Below are 7,867 nucleotides of genomic sequence, written 5' to 3' on the forward strand. Positions count from 1 at the left end.
CTGTAGTGCTTTGGTGAGTGAATTTGGTGACTTGCACAAAGCCTTACCTGTGATAGGTAGTCAATAAACATTTAGGGATTGACTATTGTTATCTGTGACTACAATCGGACACAGAAAAACGTCAAATGTGTGCAGAACACATGGTCTATGTCAATGACTTCTAGCCCAAGACCATCAGGAGCACACCCGCAACTGAAAAGCTGGGTTTCCTGTTCACTATAGTGATTTACACCATGAAGCACCTTAAATTCTTTTAAATGAGGTACGGTAGGATGTGAGCTTACATTGGGTAATCCTGCGGAGAGTTTAAGGAAACGGCACTTTGTTCAAATTAGATACTATAGAAGTAGGATTTCCATAGGTAAGCGTCTCAAACTGTATCTATGAAGAAGCAGGAAATGGTAGACTGAGCTGGCCTGGGCTACGAGCTTTTCCTCAGCTGGAGCAACACTCACACCAACCCAAGAATGACACACGCGGGCCCGGGGGCCATCTCTTGCCGTGGTTTCTGTATTTGCACACCTCCATGAGAAATGCGAAGAAGGTGATCGTCAGTGGCTCATTCTTACTTCTCTGTCATTTTGCATCTTTCCGTATGAACCAAACACACCCATTCCTTATCTCCTAAACATATGTGTTCTCGGTTTAAATGACTGCCACGGATTACCAATAGGCCCTGAGCCCTAACTCTAAACTCCCTGGAGACAGATTATAATCAACCCGATGGAGTCAGACGACTGCATCTGCCCAACAAATTTTGAGTAGGAGGAACAGGATAAAGACAGATGAATGTGATTTTCCAGGTCCACTCTGCTCTGTAAAAAGCAGTCACAAGCCAGGCATCGTGGTGCACGCCTGTAATCTCAGTACGTGGGAGGCTGAGGCAGGAGGATCATTATGAATTTGAGACCAGTCTGGGCTACAAAGTGAGCTCAAGGCCAGTTTGAACTGCATAGTGAGACCCTGTCTCAAAAAGAAAAATAAAAAGGAGGGCATTCAACAGAAAATTAGGTCATGTGCTGGGTATTGCTTAGGGTATGGTAATTTATCCTAGGTACACATTAGGAATCTGGACAATAGGGCAAAATAATAATGACACTAATAACTTATATGGATTTAGTGTGTTACAGAATCAAAACGTTTCCATTGTTTGGTTTGTTTGTTTTTTGAAGCAAAGTCTTACTATGTAGTTCAAGTAGGCCTTGAACTCACTGTGTAGCTCAGTCTGGCCTTGAATTCTTGGCAATTCTCCTGCCTCAGCCTCCTGAGTGCTGGAATTATTATCACTCCCGGCTCTATGATAATTTTTAACTCTCCAACTACCCTGTGAAGTGGTACTACCTAATTTAACTTAAAAGGGAGAAAGGTGATAGGGTATTAAGAGATTCTCCTAAACTTGTAAATCTAGCACTGAGACCAGAACGAGGCCTGGTGGTTCCCAGGACCCTCGCCCCTCCCCCGATCTGCTATGAGTGAGACGGTTTACACCTTGGGGCACATTAAAGAGGTGCTGGCAAGAGTCTGGCAAGAATTGGATCTAAATGAAATAGCTAATAAAAGGCAGAGCCAGGGCTCTACTCTTTTGTCTGATTTTAAGACACTGTATAAACGGCGAGAGGCCAGCAGAGTGGAAGTGGGAGCAGTCATAGAAAAAGCAGAGCTGGTTCCCCAGGAGGGCAGAGACGTGGTGGAAAAGGGAGAAGGACGCAGAAGACATAATGCAGCTTTTCTGATACAAGAACATTTTTTATAAAGCTCGGGAACCCTCTCTGAGTACAGAAAATCCATGAAACTGGGAGCATCTCGTCAGAAATACAGAGTAAAGAAGCGAGGATGATCGTCAGTTTAGTGTCATGGGGTGTGTGAGCTCCCCACCCAGCTGATATTTCTTATGCAAAGATTAAACTGACTACCTTACGCGGTGCAGTGGGGAGGGAATAATGCGAGTGTGGCTGGAAGTCCCTCCAGCCCTCCGGCTCTGTGATCTATGATTTTAATAAGCTCCACAATGCCAGGAGATCCTGTAAAATTTCTTCTGGAACTGGACTCTCTTCAGTCCCCAGGGAGCTAGCAACTGTGCATTGACTCCTTTTATAGACCTGGTTCATTCTAACCAGGCTATTCTTGAGGAGAAATGTGTCCAGAAGAGGTTGGCACTGACGCCTTAGCATGACAAATGCCACAGTGGCTTTCTCATCCTCAAGATCCTAACCAGAAATAGGCTTCCACCAGCAGCTGTTGTGACCTGCCGGTGGGTGTTCATTCAAAGGAACAAGGAGCCAATTCGGGACCCCTATCTTAGTGAAGGTATAGTCTAAGAAGTGTCAGATCATTCGGAGATGTTCCCTAGGAAAAGCCAAGGACTCTCAGTAAGATGGAAGGACACATTTAATAGTGTTTTCTCTTCATGTTTCTATTTAAAATTTTAAAAATAAAGGAAAAAGCAACTCATTATTTTCTAGTTTGTCACTCTAGGCACTGGGGCTGATTTTCAAAGATTAGTAAATCTGATCAATTCTGGCCTGTGACAAGTCCCGATATTTCCTGGTGTGGAGGGGAGAGTCCCTGGCCTGCATGGGTATAAAAGACTCAGGAAAGAGAGTCAGCACATCGTGCATAGCCCTCAGGTATCCTGGCCTCTTACTTGAAAGTGTCAGGGGCGGGGGCTTCCTCCTATGGCTTTCCCAGGGACAGTCTTCACTAGGGGCAGTAGGCTAGCACACTCCAAAACGTCTGTGGCTATTTACAGTACAACCTGCCACAGAACACAAGGCTAACCAATGAAGACACAAACTTACCCAAATGATACCCCTTCCTAACCTTTGGCATTCCCACACCAAGCATTTTATTCTGTCTACCTCGTCTCTGGCACTCCTGCTTGCCCCATTCTCATTGCCCCTGTCCACTCTTACTGTGGAATTCCTCAAGCCCAGCTCTCACACCCTTGCGGTTGTAATTTGTAACTGCCCACAGCACCGTGCCCCCCGCCCCAGCAGTTGTGTGTAGTCACTCGAACACTGTGGAGGCCCTGAAGAGGGGGAAGCAGAGTCCCTGGCCTCGAAGTACAGGGTGATAAGACGTAGTCTTATTCTGCTGGCCTGGAATTATGACTCTTTAATGCTTTGGCTTTCAAAATCTAGGTTCTCCTTTCTGTTGTGACCTTACAGGTGCGGCCCATTTGGCTCTTTCTCTCCCCCCCCCCACTACATCACGGGTCCACAAGGCTGAGTTCTTACACTGAAAGTCAAAGGCTAATTTTCCGTGATGTATTTGTCACTTGCCTGTTGTTGTGACAAAATACTGGTCACTCACAACTTAAGGAAGAGAGGTTTATTTAGGCTCCTAGGGTTCAGTCCGTGGTTGGCTGGCTCCAAGTTAGAAATGACATGATGGAAGTGCCTGATGGAGGAACGGGGCTCAACTTGTAGCCAGAAAGCAGAGAAAGGAAGAGAAGCCAGAGATTGCACAAGAATAAGAGACTACACAGTGTCACCCTACTGCATAACCTGCTGACTTCACCCTCCAGTCCAGGAATGGCAGAAAGTTCAATTCTATAGAACTCCTCCCATGCTGTGTTCTCAACTAACAAACATAACTTTGTCCCAGGCGTCCTGTCCTGGCTATCTCAAGATGTGCCTGTGCCTGCTCTAGGACGGGGAGAGCAGGGTCCAGGCTAGATGTCAGGTGGGCACCAACTCTCACGTTCACTCCCTGGGCCTATTTCTGGAGTCTTTTCCAGAGTCCTCAGAAAAGCTACTTCCTAACTAGAACTGCAGTTTTATTCCTCAAAGGAATTTAAAATGAGATGTATCTGCTCCCTGGCCCCAGGCTTACTTTTTGCTCGCTCATGATTATAGTGATGAGGATAGAAGTTGTTGCTGGGTCTTTCCAAAGTTGGCTACAGAAACAGTATTTGCCCAATAAGTTTTCTTTTAACACATACAGTAAAACACCTCTCCTCCTACCAGCTTTTCAGGTTTGAGGTTTCTGTGGGATTACAGTGAGCAGATGTGGGGTGACTTATAAAAAGAGTGAGTTTAGAGGAAGATGAGTGTCTGTGTGTGGATGTGAATATTCTTTTGCCATAAAATTTATTCTGAAGTCGTGAACAAAAGGTTAGGGGTTTCACGGTCCTCTAAAAATAAAGTTGCCTGATTCTGTCCAGGGGCTCAGAGGAGAGTTCGGATTTGGGGTAGTTAGAGGGTTGAATCAAGGCGATGAAGGGCATGATACATATAACAGGAGCTTCACTGGAAGGCACTGGAGAGGCTGAGTGGTGTGGAGCCTCTGGGCACTTCTGCTGCCCTCATTATGCACAGAATTTTTGATTCTTAACATTAGGATCACAACCTGGTAGTTGCTACTTTCCACATACCTAACAATGTTCAAAGATGGTCAGGTGCCTAACATGTAAACTGAGTGCGAAATGCATGAGACAGCTCAAGGGAGAAATATTTGAACCATCAGCCTAAGGAAATCAGAGAGTGACCTCTACTCTCAGCCAGGTCAGCTGCGCGGGTGGCTCTTCTTTCCTTTACCCATCTTGTCAGTTTTCACCTTTGAGATTTTTGTAATTCTAACATAACAACCCCTGAACCCACCACCTAACACTTAAACTTGAGGGGCTCGTTACACTCTTTCATGAATCTTGTGCTACTTTTTAGCTTTTAGAAAGATGTTATCTTTTGTTTAGCAAGAATTCACAAGTATTTATCTGAATTTGAAAGAAAAAGAGCCCTTAAGCATAAAGCCTGAAGTCCCTTGAGGAAGAGATGGCTCCCAGATGGTATGGATGGAGCCAGAGAGAGCTGGAACAGGACTATCACACCCTTCATCCTTGCAGTGCCCTTGGGACTGAAGCCAGAGCACATGTACCTTGGGAAAGCCACCATAAATATCTAGCAAGCTGATAATCGAGGAAGGGCTGAGGAGAACAGAGGCAGTAAATTCTATGCTAAGGCATATGAGAATATTTTTCTTGGTTGAAAGAATTTATGACTCGTGGGGGTAGAGGAGATGAGGAGTGAAGAACTGAGCTGATGATTTGTTATGATACTTATTTTTAGGACTTGAATTTACTCCAGAGTGTTTTCTTCCTCCTGCAGCATCTTGTGCATGTGTGTGTGCATGTGTGTGTGTGTGCATGCGAATGTGTGTGTGTGTGTGTGTGCACATAATCAACAGTCCTATTCTTAGCCTGTGAAAATAAAATATAATTTAATGAATTCCTCAAACCTGGTCATACTTCAAAATTTGATTAAGTTTTGATTTTTATATTGCTCTCTTCTTGAATAAGCAATGCTAAGATTATCTACTGAAGCCTTTGCCTTCATAAGGCAATATACTACATATGCCTCTAATTTTGCCAAAATCTTAGGAGACCATTTGGTGGCCAAAGAGAAAAATTGGGTATTAATGGAGCCCAGCAATCCAGACAGAGCCCTTGTGCTAGCATAGAGCTAACCCCATGAACTCCTGGAGCACTATGACGTTCTAGAAAAGGCAAGGATTATCCATAACTTGGATTTCCTAAAAGCTGTCTTCATTTTGTCTAATAAACACTAATCTTGGTCAGAACCTATTTGAACTGCCAATGTTTCCCAAGAATGTTTAAGAGAATTCATGTCTTACAGGATGTCCTGAAACAAAGAGTGTCTGTGCCATGTAGCTGGGAAATTCTGTACATGACAACCCTCTGGAGACTTGCGAAGAGGGCGGGCATACCAAAGGCTCTGAAACGCCCTGCGGCAAAACAGTGGGTCCAGTTTTATTTAATCCAGAATTTCCCAAATCCATCAGCTGCTCCTCCCACTCTCACAGAAGCAGACCTGCGCCAGCCAAGGGATCTGCAGCAGTTCCAAGCACAAGCTTTTACCTCTCAGCCTTCCATGCTGTTGCGCCCAGTGATTTCCTTGTTGGTAGAGTGCTTCTCTCCATTTATTCTCAGCCCATCTTTCCGATTCCATCTATTTCGCTACAGTTCATCATCCCCACTAAGATCCCTTCCTTGTTCCGCTGGCCTGATCACAGTCCTATCTTCTGTGCTTCTGAAGTACATCTGAATTTCTATCTCAGCACAGGACACACTATGTGATTGTAAACCTGTAATTATATATCTCTCAAAGGGACACACACACACACACACACACACACACCAGATTTTTAATGTAGTTATATAGGTAGTTTCTCTTAGTTTATTAAAAAGAAAGATTTAGGCTAACATTATTATTATTATTATTTCATACCTATATCTTATTCTCTGAGTAACTATGATGAAGATAACAATGCACAATGTATTAATTATTGTTACTCTCATATTAGTCTTATTTGAAACTTTTATTTCTATTTTTTCATTTCTTTAAAATACATATATATATATATTTTACTCCTCTTGGATTTCTCAGAGTCTAGCATAGGACTGAGGCCAAAATGTATAAAATAGAGTGGATAAAGGAACATTAATTGGTAATTTGTGCAAAGCAATGGAATCCACCTGCCGGTGTCTTTTTTGCTAGGGAAGGGAGGAATAGCATCATCGCTGTCCTGGGCATTTGCAGCTTTTCCGTGGAGTGCTCTCATCCTTTCTGAAGCACTATGGAAGGAACATGTCTACAGAAGGGGGCTCATGTCATCTCTTGTCAGCTAATCCAGTTTTAGCAGCTTACTGACAACCTGATTGAGCACATCAGAATCTGCATTTTCTACCAGGATCTATAGATGATTTCCACGCAATTACAACTGAAAACCACTGCTTTCAGATACAATGGTGCTAAGCAAGTCATTATAAAATGTGGCGAACCCCAAAGACTTCAGTTAAAGTCCATGCTTGCTGTGGAAAAAGTATCTAAGAAGTACATCAAGTGTTCTGAAAGTTGAAGAAATAATTGAACTTTAAAATTTTTTTATTGTGAAAGACACTATTTAAAATGCTTTTATATATGTTAACTAATTTAATTATTCCTCAACCCACCAAATATAATCAAAGAAACATAACAGAAAATTGCCTCATTTGTAGCTGGAGTCATAGAAATAAAATAAAATAAAACGAAACTTTTTTTTTTTTTTTTTTTTTTTGCGGTACTGGGGATCGAACTCATGACCTCGCACTTGCCAGGTAGACGCTTGTGCCATTGAACTAAGTCCCCAGCAACAAAACTTTTTTTACCATTAGATTCAACTATACCACTGCTTGCTGTATAGTAGAAGGCATTTAGGTCAGCACAGCACAGGTCGATCTGCATACTCATTTATTGCAGCACAGTTTGCAATAGTCAAGATATGGAACAAACCTAGATGCCCATAAGTAGATGAATGACAGAAGAAAATGTTGTATACATAGATGGAGCATTATTCAGTAGTAAAGAAAAACAGAATTCAACCATCTGTAAAAATATGGATGGAAGCTTTGAGCAACAGCAGTACCAAAGCCAATAAGGTTTTTCTGAGGCAAGATTTGTTAATTGGAAACTTTTCCCAATACTCCCCAATGACGACCTGAAACGTAGTCAGTATTGGCAATTCTTGACACTCTCTATAGAGACAATAAAAAATAAAATAAAATGTTTAGAACAGAATATGATGGAATTGATGATCGTCGTGTTAAGTAAAATAAGCTATACTCAAAAAGACAAATATTTCATGCTTTTCCTAAAATATGGACTCTAAAAATGAAGATATGTAAGTAGAAGGGAGACTGTTATTAGACAAATGGAAGGAAATAAGAGGGAATGTAAGGAAAAATAATGGGGCGGAAAGTTATTAATCATATAACAAGAGGTCATGGTGTTCATATTAATTTATTGAAGCCACAAAGTATCTACTGTACTCTGTTAACTGAAATAACAAATCACAAAATAGTACATATGTC

General features: G+C 42.3%; 1 non-coding gene across 1 annotated transcript; it reads left to right on the forward strand.

Moving 5' to 3' along the window:
* The first annotated feature begins 7,401 nt into the window (after positions 1–7,401).
* On the forward strand, positions 7,402–7,540 carry LOC111757680 (U4 spliceosomal RNA). The gene has a single exon (XR_002791968.1). It is a non-coding gene; the product is annotated as a U4 spliceosomal RNA (small nuclear RNA).
* The last annotated feature ends 327 nt before the right edge of the window (positions 7,541–7,867 follow it).

This window comes from Cavia porcellus, unplaced genomic scaffold (assembly GCF_034190915.1).
Source record: "Cavia porcellus strain 051 isolate PalLab524CR breed Dunkin Hartley unplaced genomic scaffold, mCavPor4.1 scaffold_9, whole genome shotgun sequence".
Lineage (NCBI taxonomy): Eukaryota > Metazoa > Chordata > Mammalia > Rodentia > Caviidae > Cavia > Cavia porcellus.